Raw genomic sequence first — 15,406 nt, forward strand, 5'->3', positions numbered from 1 at the left:
AAAATGCCGTCATGCTGCATTCCCCTGTCAGTGGATTTTACAGCTGTATGTCTAACTTTTTATAACAGTTCTGCACCCAATTCCAGTCGGGGTGGGGGATTTGTTTCCAACACACCAAGCAATTTTCCAAACCAGCTGAACATCCTACAGTTCAGCTCAATTCTGACACTGTCTACCTGGAGATAGCCTCGGAGTCCTGAGTCCGCAGGTTAAGGATTCAGTTCTACCGACTGTCCTCCATTTCAGATGCCAGTTGCAAGTCCAGGTTGTTACCTGTGCTTCCAACCCACAGGCTATAAATCAGAGGTTCCCACAACACCCTCTTTGGATTTGATTAATTTGCTAGAATGGCTCACAGAACTTAAAGGAACATTTTACTTACTATATTAGCAGTTTATTATAAAAGACGTCTATTAAAAAATGCATATTCTTGTCCCAACCCTTGAAGTTCTAATTCAGTACACCTGGAAGTATCCCTGAGTGAATTTGATGCCTGTGGTCTTCAGGCAACACTTTGAGAAACCCTGTTTTTGATGGTGTCTACCAAGAAATGAGATCATAGTTCCTTTCTGCTTTCCTCCCCTTCGCATTCTCTTCCCCTCAGCCCCATCCTCCTCTCCTTTCTTTTTCTTTTTCCATTATGGTGTACAAATAACTAGAGGGAGTACTTGAATTTCACTTTCCCCACCTTCTGAGGTTTCCTTCTGAGCAGAAGCGGACAAGAATGTTTCCTTCATTTGGGTCTGCGTCGCTGATTGACACACCCCATTGCACACCTTCCTGCAAATGAGGCCTCCCTGCTACTGTTGCTGTTATCTAGTGGGGGACTCACTGCTGCCCATCAGCCTCCAGGGAGCCCTCCCTTAGGACACTCTGGGTCACTGCAGCCTGCCTGGGCGCATGTGCCATCCCTTCACGTGTGCTCCACACACGGTCCGCATGCCTGCGACCTGACGAGGGCAGAATGGACAGAAATGCTTTTGTAAATGACCAGATAGTAAATATTTTAGGCTTTGTGGGCCATTATACTCAGCTCTGTGACTGAAGCGAGAAAGCAGCCATCGAGAATGTGGAGATGGCTGTGTGCTGAGAAAACTTTATTTATGGTTCTGAAATTTGAACTTCATGTAATCTTCATATATCACAAAATATTGTTCTTTTTGATTATTTTTCAACCATTTAAAGATGTGAAGACTGTTCTTAGCTTTAGGGTCTGTACAAAGTCAGCAGTGAGCCCATTTGGCCTGTGGGGGTTGGTTTGTCCACCCCTGTTCTAGAAGATGGGGGAGTTGTCCTCCCATTCAAGGTCAGTCCTTCCACCCAATTCTGAGACCCGATCCCTTCCTGCTGCTTCTGAGGTCTCATTAAACCTGCCATCCTCTTTCCCTCCTGTTCCTTCCTGTCCTCCTCACTTCTGGCTACTCTTTAGACTATAAACCTGTCTCATTCAAAACTGAACCTTCCTTTGCCCCATGTCATCCTGCTGGCTGCTTCTCTCTTTCTCCAGTCTTAGCCAAGTCTAGAAGAACAGTGTTGAGAATCAGGGGTTGTAAACTAGAAACCTGCCGGCTAAGTCTGGCCTTCACATTTGTCAGCTGACTGCAGACACAGTGTTGGACTATGCACGTATGTTTAAAAAACAAGATTGGAATTTAATGACATCATTTAGACACTGGAGATTTCATTTAAGAATCTGAATTTCTCCTTTTTTTTTTTTTTTTTTTGAAATTGGAAGATTGGGAAACTGAGGCCATATTCTTAAGTGGAGCTGAGGAGATGATGCTGGCCAGTAGGTTAGACAAGTACTCCTTACTCTGCCATTGTCCCCACCCCTTTCTGTCACCTCCAGCATAATGTATTCTTGTGCTTGACCTGTGGCTTTCTGAATGCTTGACTTCTAAGGTGTATGTCATTTTGATCTTCACCATGACTAACTAGCCTGACTTAAAATGCTTCCTGACTAACTCTCCTGCTCCATTTGCTAAAAGTTCCCTTCTCCTTGCTAACAGTTCCCTTCTCCTTGCTAACAGTTCCTAGCCACTGTCCTCTTTGTCCTCTAATGTCCTTTAACGTAAGATTAAAGAAATTTCTAAATGCAAAAAAAGGGGGGAGGCAGTGGCTGTCCAGTTCCCTTCTTACTGACAGTTCCCAGCCACTCGAATACCCCAAGCTCATTCCTGCTTCAGGGTCTTGGCATTTACTATTTTCCCTTGACCTACAATATTCTTTCCTCAAATATTTGCATGGTTGACTTGTTATTATTCGGGGACGCATTTAAATGTCATCTCTTCAGAGAAGTCTTCCATGATCCCCCCATTCACTTTGCTACTTTTTGCCCCATTTCCCTGTCTTATTTTATTCATTTTCAAAGAGTTCCAAAATTATTCTTTTTTATAAAAACGAATATATGTATGTATATGCATGACTGGGACATTATACTATACAGCAGAACCTGACACATTGTAACTGACTGTACTTCAATTTTTAAAAAATTATTCTTTTTACTGCTTTGTCTATTTTCCCTCAGATCACTACTGAAAAGCTCCGTATCTGTTACAGCGCCTGGCACATGTAGGTCTGGACATCCATTATTAAATGAACTGTCTTAGTTTACTCATTTACCTCACCTATCTGTCCCAAGTGAATATTTGAATCTCTGACCCCTGGTCTGTACCCACCTTGCCACCTCCTCACCTCCCATTCATTCCTTGGCTCATCACACATGTTTCTAGCCCCCCAGTTCAGTGGCTCTTGCTAAAGTCATCAATGACCTTTAAATTCCTTCATCCCTCAGCCCTTTTCTCCATCAGACTCTCTCTCTTGGTTTTCTTAGCCCTTCTCCCCTTCCTAGAGTTTTCCTCAGATTCCATTCTCAGGCCACTACTCTTGCCACCCTGTGCACTCCCACTGAGGAATCTTGTCTAGTTTCATAGTTTCACCTATCTCTTCTCTGCAGGTATCTTCTGAATTTGCCTCTTACGTCCAAATATCTTCTTGGAGTTTCAATATGCAGAATCCAGACTCCTGCTTGAGGTCTCCATTTGGGTGTCCTACAATAACCTCAACCTAAACCAAACTCATTATCTGTCTTAAATTGGTTTCCCTGGAGAACAGACTCTTAGATGGAGATTCAGATACAGGAAGTTATTGGGGAGTGCTCTTGGTGACAGTCCCCATGGGAGGAAGTGAGGGAGGCAGGAAGTGAGGGTAAAAGGAGAATTTGAACTCAAGTGCATTTGCAACAAAGGCTTCAGGTGATCACATAGTGGGTTCTAGAGCTTTAGAACTGTCTGAAATTCAGGGAATAAAGAAAGGCTTTTGTGTCCTTGCATTGCAGGCAGATTGCCCCAGGGAAGAATATATAGGGTTAAGGCAAACTCTTAAGCAGAGGATAATTCCAAGAGAGAGATGAATCGATGGACCATCAGCAGATATTGCTCCTGTCAGATATAGGAATGAATGCCTCAGTGCTGAAGGGGAGGTCTGGGTACCTCAAGATACAGTCTACCTTTTGAGATACCAGATCCTTTCACTTCTGCTAATGAGTTCTCAACATATAGGATCAGCCCCTACCAGGATTCTGTTTTGCCTTTTATCCTGGGGAAACTTAAAAAAGGAAGATTAGTTGGATGAAATTATAAACTCTCCTGCTTTTTAGCTGGTCTTGGCACTACAACTGACACTCATCATCTCCCTCCTCTACTGTCCATTCTGATTCCCCTCACTTAGCACTTTTGCTAGTTTAGGTGACTTACCCAGAAAGGGTGACTCAGACCATCTTCTCTGAGGTGTCTGATTCTCTGGCCATCATGTCCTTCTAAGGCTTTGGCAGCTCTCCACATCCATTTAACGACAAAACTGGGTAAGGAAGTTACAAAAGATGCCCCAGTGGATCTACTATATGCCAAATCTATTCTTCCTTGTCTCATTTTATAACTGCATCTCTACGTCCTCTTTATAATCAGGATAATTATTCCTGACAGTGTGCTGATTCGTTTCTTTGACTGCAGTTCTCTTGGTACAAGTAGACTGAAGAGATTAGGCAACATCCATAACTTAAAGTTTAATGGGTTTCAAACTACTTCCCCTGGTGGGAGCTTTCTGTTCTGGTAACAGACTCATCTAGACCTGAAGATACTAAAATTGAAGTGTTGGAGAGCACAAATTCCTGGTGTGGAGGTGGGTGTCAACGGGATTGATAGTCAGAGGGGTCCCATTCCTTCTTCCACGTCTTGGTTCCAGGATCTTATATTCTATGTATTGGAAATATTGTACCATATAATAGTAATTATTATTATTATTTTATTAAAGTATAGTCAGTTTACAATCTTGTGTCAATTTCTGGTGTACAGCATAATGTTTCAGTCATATATATACATACATATATTCATTTTCATACCATATAATTATTTTTGATTTAGGGTAGACACTATGTCATAGAGGATGATAGTCCATCCTTACAGGTATCATCTCCAAGCTTGTACCTCAGCTGCACCTTCAAAAGACCTTCCATTGCTGTATAGGCTGGCAATTTCTAAGTGGTGCAGTCTGTTAAAGAACCAGTGGATCCCATGATCATGTGACCACTGCTGTACTTCCTCTACTGTATAATGAGTCTTTTTATCTAATATGGTGTTATGTTGGTGGATCAAATATACTCTTTAAGCCCTCTGATAGTGGTGATTACTGAGGCTCTGTGGTCAGGAAAGGTGAACCTGTACTTGGAATATGTGTCAATTCTAGTCAAAATGAATTGTTGCTCATTCCAGGATGTAAGGAGTCCAATGTAGCTGACTTGCCACCAGGTGACTGGCTGTTTTCCTTAAGGGATGGTGCCGTCTTGGGTCTTTGTTGTTGGGAGGTTGAACGTTTAGCAGTGATGGTAGGAGATCAGCCTGAGACATGTGAGCCCACGCTGTTAGCCTGTGCATATGTTCTTTACCTCCCACCGTGGCTACTCTATTCACATGCCTATCATGCCATCACTGGAGTGGCCAATAACTGAAGTCAACTGGCTGAATTGTTCTGTCTCTTAGGCTGTTCAGTGCCTCTTCTAGCATGGATACTTTCTGGTGGGCTTTTACGTACGGTATAGATTATTCACATTTTGTGCTCACTCTCATAAATCAGTCCATATACCTCTTCACCAGACTTGTTCTGGACCTTCCAGATATTTTTCTTCTAGGTGTCAGACCAACCAGACAAGCTATTTACCACTGTCAATTAATCCATAAATAACATTTTCTCAAGCTACTTCTCTTTCCATGGAAATTGGATAATCAAATACACTACCTGGAGTTCTGCCCACTGAGGGGATTTTTCTTCACCACTGTCTTTTAGAGCTATTCCTGAGCGATGCAGCAGCAATCATTTTTGGCTTGTACCCAAGTTGACACAACCATGAACCTAATTTGGCATTTTTCTTCCTCCATCACTTAGTCAAAGGAACTCTCATGCAGGCATAAGTGTGAGCTGAGGGAGAGGCACTGGAACAACTGATGATGGCTGTTCCTGGGAAAGTATCAGCATGAGCCATCAGCAGCCACACTTCCAGCAGCTGGAGGATCAAGTGCAGTGAGCCATGGCATTCCCTACACCATCATCCCCACCAAATCTGTTCCTCCTTCATTCCTTTTTTTTTTTTTTTTTTCTTTTTTTCCGGTGGCAACACCATCCATCTATTTAATGAAGTTGTAAAGTGTAAGTCATTCTTGACCCCTTCTTCTTCATAAATTTTGCCACTCCATCCTAAATGCATTCAGTCACCAATTGTTGATGTCATTTCTCTATTTGTGGACTCTGTCCCTTCCTCACTGTCTCTGGTTGAAGCAGTTGGAATATACAAATCTGAACTTAAAAAAAACAAAACACTCCAGCCTCAATGTGAAAAGCAGATTAATGGGGTCAAGACTGGCGACAGGAAAAATTCAGAAGATTAATGCAAGAAGTGAGACGGTAGAACCTTGAAGGTTGTTATAGGTTGGAATGTAGGGAAGTAGCTAACATACAGCAGTATTAATAAGACAGACTTGACAACCTGGGAGTGAGCGGCAGAGGAATTCAGAATGACTTCTAGGTGACAACTTGAACAAGATGGAGAAGGAAGATAACATTTATAAAATTCTAGGCTCTGTACTAATTATTTACATCTGTGATCTCTGGAATGTAGGAGACATATATTTCCTACATTTCACTCATTTTAGAAATTAACTGGTTTGGCTTTGAATCTCTGCATCTAGCTGTCTATCTGGAAAAGAAAATGTTTAATTTGGCTCTGAGTAAGTATCAGTCTTGCAGATAGCATTTTTCAGTCAACATACATTTTGATTGTTTTTTCATTTAATCTGTATCTGAAGAATGTAACCAGTACCTGGCACATAGTAAACACACAATTATTTGCTTCACTGAGTTAAACCATTTTTTTAAATTAAGCCATTGTTTAACTGAACTGTTAAATAATTATTTGCTAACTGAGACCATGGGCCTTTATGAGCTATACATAGGCTGTTAGGAAGCTGAGAGGGGAAAGTGATCAGGGTAACATTTGGTTCATATCCATCTCCACCTTCCACCATATTTTCTGAGTTAGAATAAACTCTGAAAGACTAGGGTGGAATCTTAATAACAGCAAAACAATCACTTGGATTGCTAGGAAATCAGCTTGGCTAATTCATCATTGTAGAGTATTTGGTCAGAACAGGCAAAGAGAAATGGAATTTGGCTCCAATAGTTTCTAATAATCTTCCTTAGCTTAATAGCATTGCTTTAGTAGAGCCATGGAATGTTAGAATTGGAAAGGGCCTTAGAGACCATAAAATCGAATCTCTTCCTCTTACAAATGAGGACAGTGAGACCTGGTAAGGCTAAGCAAAGTTACCCAATGTTTCACAGCTACTCAGAGATAGCGTGGGACCCAGAAGCCAGTGCTCTGTCTAGGTCAAAAAGCATAAATTGAATGACTAATGCATTTCAGACACTTGCTTATTTCTAGTGCTGTGGAGGTTAATCCTCTGACCTCTAGTCTCCTGTCTAATGGGAGGAAGACACATAATCAGATTTTAACTGGATTAAGTGGTAGGATATAGATGCAGTCATAGCTAATTGCTATCATTTGTTGAGCACTTACTATAATCAGGATTTTGCTATTCACTTTCTATAGTTAAGTTCATTTAATCTCCTCATGAACTGCTTTATCTTTTAATTCTTTTCCACCTCTAAGCTGTGAATGAGACTGGAAATACGCGTTGGGAAGATTTCTTCAAACCAAAATCCCATGTTCAGGTTGTTCCCTTTCACCTCAAGTCTGAAGATATCTACTGACTAGACTTGTAGGAGACCACCTGACCCTTCTCCTATAGTGGACAGGGCCATGAGGGAATAAGAAACAACACTGGGAACCTTAAAAAGACCAGAACTAGGGGAAAGACCTGTGATAATCTTAGCAGATAGAGGGGCAGCTCACTATATTTATGATTTCTTTGGGGATCCTATAGGAGCATGATAAGACTATAAGTTCATATTTAAAGCTAGTAAAAGGCCTTTTAAGGTTTATGAGGCACACAGCAGAGTATTGGTTTGAGTTTTTGACACCTAAGCCATGAGCATGGCTTTTACTGCTTCATAGGGATTGACTGCTGAAAACCTATGACAGCATCAGTTTTCATTCTGACAATTCCCTAAATCCATCATTCCTATGTCCTAAAATGCTTTACAAGAAGGCTGAGCAATTGGCTGTTAAAATCAAGGAATTTCAATGAAAACAGAATCAAAAAGCCAAGACTTACTTTGAGATTTGTACTGATCCACATGGGGAAAATGTGTTCCTTGTATCCTCAACCATTCCAGGGTACTTATGTCATCTCAAACAAGGACATCTCAAGAGGTTTCTGCATAACAGTTTGCATATTTTTAGTGCTTACCTCTCTAAAACTTTTGCTACCAACAAAACAAATGTGTTATGTAATTAGATAATAAGAATAGCATCTTTAAGAACTCCTGTGGGAAGCTTTCCCTTTCTCCACTTGATCATTTATTATTTACTAAACACTATTCTAGGCCCTGGAGAAAAAAAAAAAAACAAAGAAAAATAATTATATTTCCTAATCTAAGGGAGCTTACATTCTACTTAGGAAGATGAATGAGTATAGAAAGCAAATAAATACAGTGATTCTGATACTAAGTAAGGCAATGAAGAAAAGTGGGTAATGAAGTAAAGAGAATTTTGTGTGAATGCCTGAGAGGCAAGGGGCAGGATGGGGTGGAGCGAGTGTGTTTTTTTAAATGATTAGGAAAGACCTCTCAGTAATTGAGATTTTAATGAAGAGAAAAACACAGCTTTATGGAGACCTAGGGCAGAGTAGGTCAAGTAGCAGGAACAGCAAATGCAAAGGCCCTGAGACTGGAAGCAGGAAGGCATTCTTTGATTTTTTATTTTATGATTTTAGATCTTTTTTTGCAACAATAAATATTTTGAAGGCCTGAAGATTTACTTTGACATAAACCTGATATCCAGAAAGAACTCATCCATAAGCAGAAAGAAAATCAGAAAAGCTGAAATGCAGTCATGGGCAGTGGTATAGGGAGAGACTGGAGGGAAATGAGGAGAGAAGCAGCCAAAGCTATATCATAAGACTTCTTAAGGAAAGTGGATTTCACTCTCATTTCATTTAGAAGCCATTGTAGAACTTGAGCAAAGAAGATGCAGTCTGATTTGTTTCATAAAGGTCACATGGTTGCTCTGTTGATGGGACGGGGCGGCAAGGGCAGGTCAAAGAGGCCATTGAAAAGGCAGGCAAAGATTTCCAGGTAAGAGATAATTGCTGAAATCATTCCCACCCTTCAAGGCCCAATTTAAAGTTTACTCCCCCAGTAAAACTTTTCCTGACACTGCCTCTCCCTCCTCACCAGCAGATATAACCAGTCTCTTCCCAGTGTCCCCCTAGCATTTTGCACATGCCTCTCTTGGGAGCCACAGTTAGCAATATGTTTACTCGTGTGTCTCCATGTAATTGACAAGTTATTACAAAATAAAGAAGTGTCTTGTCCATCTGGGTCTCCTCAACACTTAGTAGTGAACCTGATTTATGGTAAGTGCTCTAAAAACATCTTAAAGTAATAAATGTGTGAATAAATGAAGTGGCAGTGTGCTCAGTATTCTACAAACATAATCCTATAGCTGATTTTAATCCACATACTTTGTAGATAGTTGCAGATTTAGTGAAGTAAGTCTTTTTATTAACTTATTGGTTTAGTTTATGCAGAATGAGAAGGTGGCAATGCCAGTAGTTGGGTATGTATGTTTCCTAAAGATACCATTTTGTCTGAAGGATCATTTGGCAAGCTGAATTTTAAATCTCTGATTTAAGGGGTAACAGTAAAGTTGTAAGTAATGAAAGCAGAACCTACTCATCTAAATAGATGCTCTCCTGTTTCCATCAGTCATTCTGGAGTCCTGCCACACATCCCAGTGATGCTGCCATGAACTCTTCAGGTGAGCAGATAGTCCAGCTTCAGAAGTGGTTCAGACTCAAACTCAGAATTCTCAAAATCTCCAACTGACTGAATCATATGTAGAAGTAGGGATGCTGGCCAATTTCATGCCTTATTGTAATTCTGGTCATTCTTGTCGGTATTTAAAAAACAAATCTTTTTATGTGTGAAACTCCCACATCTCCACTTCTCAACATTGAAAAAAAAAAAAAAAGCCCCAGGGTTGGAGTTAAGCAGTTCTAGATGAGAGTGTGGTTCTCTGGACAAGTGTTCTTGTGCAAACCACTTCACATAGCTCAGACTCATCACTTCACCTGTAAAGTAAGAACAGTAATGCCTACCTTATAAATTTTGGAGAGGATTAAATAAAATAATGTGTGGAAAATGCGGTGACTATTGCCTGGCATGTGGGAGATACCTTGTGCATATCAGTCTTCTTGCCCCACTCCTATCATTACATGTCATGCACATCTCCCTCATCTCCCAAACATGAGCATTCCACATGTCCTCGCTTCTTTTTTATTTAAGCCAAAATTAAGTTTCAAGATCATGAAAATTAATTTCAGTAGACATAATTGCACCCAGCATTGTTTCTCATGGTGGTGAAGTTTGAGGTATTTTGCCCTCCTAATGTTGTATAGTTTTGTCCTTCCATACTCACTCATTTGTGTATTCTCACTTTTCCTACTCAAAAACATGTGCTGAGCAAGGTCTGATCATTTCTGATCAGGAGTCAGAAAATGATGCCCCTGGGCTAAGGCTAACCATGCCTGTTCATTTACATATGACCCATGCATGACTGCTTTCACTCTACCTCTCTGTGTGTGAAAATCAATTCAGTTTCCATCACTTAGAATTGTGAAGTATGGAAGCCACTAACCACATGTGGCTACTTAAATTAAATTAATTAAAATGATAGAAAACTAAAAATTCAGTGCCTCAGTTGCAATAGCCACATTTCAGGTGCTCAGACACAATGTGTGGCAGGTGGGTATCCTATTAGCAGAGCAGACGTAGAACATTTCCATCATCGCAGAAAGTTCTGTTGGACAGCACTGCCAATACCAGTGGAAGAGTAGCTGAGTTCCTTAAGGTGGCACATAAAGTGTTTTATGGTCTGATTCCTGCCTTGTTCTTCAGTCATCTCCTGCCCCTCCCTTCTAAGGCTCTATATGTCAGCGGTAGTGAGGTGTTTATCATTTCTAGAGCACAATGCTGTTTATGCCATCATGCCTTTGCTCATGTGATACCCTCTGCCCAGAAAGTTGGTCCCCATGGCAAACCTCTATTTCAAAACCAACTCAAATGTTACCTCTTTTAGGAAGCTTTGCATGCTCCTCATTCTTCATTCCTCTCTTAGTAATTTCTACACCTTAGACATATTTTTGTTGGTGTACTTATAACATTGTATTGAAATTTGTTTTCAATCTTTTTTCTCCTGTGGTCTATGAAAAATCCTTAAGGGTAACAGCTAGGTCTAGTTCAGGAGTCAGCAGACTTTTTCTGTACAGGGCTAGACAGTAAATACTTTTTACCTTGAAAGTCATGCAGTCTCAAACAGGATTATTCAACACTGCTGATGTAGCGTGGAAGCAGTTACAGACCAAATGTAAACGAGTAGACGTGGCCAGCTTTATCCAACAGGAATCATTTTCTGATCCTTGGTCAGAAGTAATCACAATTCCTTGCTCAGTACACATTTTTTTTAGTAGAATGAGTTGAAGAAATGAATGAATGAGTATGAAAGAACAAAACTCATCATTCAGGGAGTGAGATGCTTAAAAGTTTACCACCACAAGAAACAATGCTGGGTGTAGTTCTGTTTATTGAAATTAATTTTCTTGATCTTGAAACTTAATCCTGGTTTAAATAAAAAGGGGGGAGTGAGCTCTTGTTATTTAATTCACTATTAAACAAATATACTGAGCACAGATATCACCATATGACAAATCTGATTTTTCCAACATTTAATAATTATTTTATGTAACTGGCTCTCTTTGTAATCTCATGCACTTTATTTTAAGCATTTAAAAACATATGACCGAAGGGGACAAAAAAGTTAAAGCCCTCCGCCTGTGCCTGGGCTCTGTCTGTGGGTACCGGCGGTGTTCCTGGAGCATGTAGAGGGAGGGAGGGACTGTCTGCTCCATCTGTCTGGACTGGAGGGGATCTCGGTACAGCTGTAGCTGGGGAGTCCCAGCTCAGCCAGAGGAGCCCCCTGTGGTGCATGAACAATTACCAATCTAAGAAGCTGCCTGCTGGAACCCTCCCCACCAAAGAATGCTTGGCCGCTTTCTGGGTATCTGTCTGGATTTGGATTCCCCAGGGGTTGGAAAACCTGCCATCCCAAACACTTTTCCATACCTTTGCCATGGAGTGAGCTAATGGGACCAGGGCTCTACCTGAAAGCTCTTTTTAACTCTACTGTGTGTCTGGGCCAGGGGGTGGATGGAGAAGTGGGAGAAGCTATGAGCTCTGGGGTTGTGTACATTGGCTCAGGCCAAGTGTGCATTGATTAATACCAGGGTAAGAAATTGTGGCCTGAGACTCTATGCCTGAGTGGATGCTAATTATATTTTTTCTCACATCCTGCCTCAGGCCAGACTCAGGCTGCCAAGCACTAAGTGTGGGCTGGAGAACTTTTTTCATGTTGTTATTGTTTTCAAAGGCCTTTGCATGTTCAAATCTTTTATAACACAATTGAATGCACATTAGATGGATTAAATAAACAAGGGACTGGCCAGGGATTAATCTCCAGAAATTCAGTTACCTGATCCTTTTTGAGTAAGACAGCTTAAATGCCTGCTCAGAGAAGACAGACCCCCATGCTCTCAAGTCTGGAAATGCCCAACCCTTCAAGTTATCTAGACTGTGCACATAGATTGAGTTAAGAATCAGGCTGACCTGGGTTTAAATCCAAGTTCTGCCACTTGCTTGAGGTGTGACCCTAAAATAGTCACCTAATCTCTGTGAGCTTCTGGGTCCTCATGTGTAAAATGAGTATAATAATACCTGCCTCAGATTCCAAAGACAAGGGGGAGTAAAGGTGTCATACTCCAGGTAGAGAGTAGGTTTTCAATTGCTTTGTGTTGGGATCTTTATTTTTGCTGATCGAAGCCCACAGCTTTCTGTCGGGTGGATGCGATGCAGGAACATCTCTGCTTGTCCTTAGAGCATCAGACCTGCAGTGGGGCCACCTCACAGTAGACACACCATAGCTACTTGATTATTTTTTGATGTCTTTGGCTACTTGATTTACCGTGTTCATTTGGGCCAAGGTATGAGTCTTGTAATAGGTCATATTGCAAGCAAACAGACCCTCTCTGTATCACTTATTCGTGCTTACCACGTATTATTGATTTATTAATTCTTTGCTATTGGCCATTTTTATCAACTGGATCATCCTCCCTGTCTCACCCCCGTCTCACTTTTTCTGGAGAAATGCAGGCAAAGTGGCTTTGAGTGCTTATTAGTACGTTCACAACTTGGTTAGTTTTTTCGGCAAGGTCACCGCTCCTTATCATGTTAAGTGACATCATTAAATATATGGATTCCTGACTAGACCACGAAACTTCCAAGTGAAAAATATTCTTGAGGATTCTGTGAGGTTTCTGTCCTTGTGATTGAGAGAGACTGAAGTGCTAAGATGAATTCCTGGGATCCAAGAATATCTCCTGATGGCTGGCTTAAAAATGAAATTGTGGAAATGTTTGACCATTTATTCAGTAAACATTTACTGAAATGTAATCTACCCAGCCGACTAGAATGTAAGCACTCCAAGGAGAAAGTTTCTATGGTTGGTTCACTGCTGTGTCCCCAGTGCCTTGAACAGTGACTAGCTCACGGAATTTTTGTTGAATCAATAAATTACAGCCTTGTACAGCCCTCATAGGGTTATAGATGTACAAATAACTATGAGAAAAAAGGGAAGCATGGAAAAAGGAAGACCTTAGTCAGCTTGAGGGAGTCACAAAAGACTTCATTAAGGAGGTAACTCTTGAGCTGAGGCTTGAGGAATGCTCAAGAGTTTTCAAATGGATAAATGACGGAATTCTAGCCAGTGAAACTAGAGTGTGTAAAAAAGACACAGATAACATGGTATGCCCCTGGAATTGTAGATTGTTGGAGATGGCTGGTGTGTGCAGGGAATAATTGAGCAAATGTTAGAAATCAAATCATGAATAACTTTTTATGACCTGCTAAAGAGTCTGGACTTTATCTTTCAGACATTAGTGAGCCACTAAAGAGATATAAGTAGGAAAGTGACAGAATATATTTTTTGTGTGCATAGAAATATACCTTTTTTGAAGAAACGGGACTAATGACTTTTAATTTTTTTCACTATTTTTATTTTTACAGAGTTGTGTTAATTTCTGGTGTACAGCATAGTAATTCAGTAATACATATATATATTCCTTTGCATATTCTTTTTCATTATAGGCTATTACAAGGTATTGAATACAGTTCCCTGTGCTATACAGTAGAAACTTGTTATCTATTTTATATATAGTAGTTAGTATCTGCAAATCCCAAATTTCCAGTTTATCATTTCCCCCATCTTTCCCCTGTGGTAAACATAAGTTTGTTTTCTATGTCTGTGAGTCTGTTTCTGTTTTGTAAATAACTTCATTTGTGTCATTTTTTTAAGATTCCACATATGAGTGATATCATATGGTATTTTTCTTTCTCTTTCTGGCTTACTTCACTTAGAATGATGATCTCCAGGTCCATCCATGTTGCTGCAAATGGCATTATTTTGTTCTTTTTTATTGATGTGTAGTATTCCATTGTGTGTGGGTCAAAATATGCTTTAGAGAGGTCATTCTGAAGGACAGATTTGAGATAGTAAGACTAAGGCAGGAAGACACAGAGGTCATTGTGCTGGCTTAGTAAGTAAGAAAGGAGGGGTGCCTAAGGCAAAGCAGTGCAATGGAATGGTGAAAGGGTGGCTTTGATATACTTTTAAGAGGTAAAATTCATATAACTTGGGTGCAAAAAAGAAGGAAGGCCTAAGAGTTTCTCCTAGATTATTGATTTGAGCACTTGGATCAATGGGAAGGAAGTGGTTTACTGGCGAGAAGATGAGGAAGTTAATTTATGTGTCTGTAGAACATCTAATTGGGGATGTTCAAGGAGCACTCCAATGCCCAAGTCCAGAGTTGAGGAGAGCTCTGGAAAGAGAGCAGCATGGTGGTGACATTAACTAGTTTACCTTGAAGAATGGAAAGAGAAGAGGTTTCTGAACAGAACCCCAGGAAGCACCAAGATTTAAGCATCTTAAATGCTTAAAGAAGAGAAGAACCAGGAAAGAGGAGGCTATAAACCAGGAGAGGGGAGGGTTTCAAGACTGAGGAAGCCCTCAGTGGTGCCAAGTGAAGAAAAAGGACATTGGGTTAGGAACTAAGAAATTGTAGGTGACAGGAGCAGGGTTATTTTGATGGTAAAGTAGGGACACAGGACAAGTTGCAGTGGGTTATAGAGGAAATGGAAGGTTATAAAATGAAGACGGCAGGTTTAGACCCTTTTTTTCTAGACATTCAACTGGCAAAGTTGGGAGCAGAAAGTAGAATGGGACTTGGAGGAAAACACAGGTTTGAAAAAAGTTTTTGTGTGCTTTTTGTTGTTATTTTTCCCCTTAAACAGAGAACATACCTGTGGGAAGGGAAAATGATTAGGAGAGACAAAAATGAAGACACAGGCAAGAAGATTTTTAAAAATTCTTTTTGATGGAATAAAATGATGGGATTTAGTTAAAGAGAGAGCGATTCATCTTGGATAGAAAGAGGAACCTTCCTCCTTTGGACATGATGGGGACTGATGCAGATAAGAAATCTAACAGAATTTTAAACAGCGAACTTGCCTTATAGTAGATGGCTTTTCTGACACTATCCAGAACAAAAGAGAAAATATCCTTGAA

The sequence above is a fragment of the Camelus dromedarius genome, chromosome 11 (genome assembly GCF_036321535.1).
Source record: "Camelus dromedarius isolate mCamDro1 chromosome 11, mCamDro1.pat, whole genome shotgun sequence".
Classification (NCBI taxonomy): Eukaryota; Metazoa; Chordata; class Mammalia; order Artiodactyla; family Camelidae; genus Camelus; species Camelus dromedarius.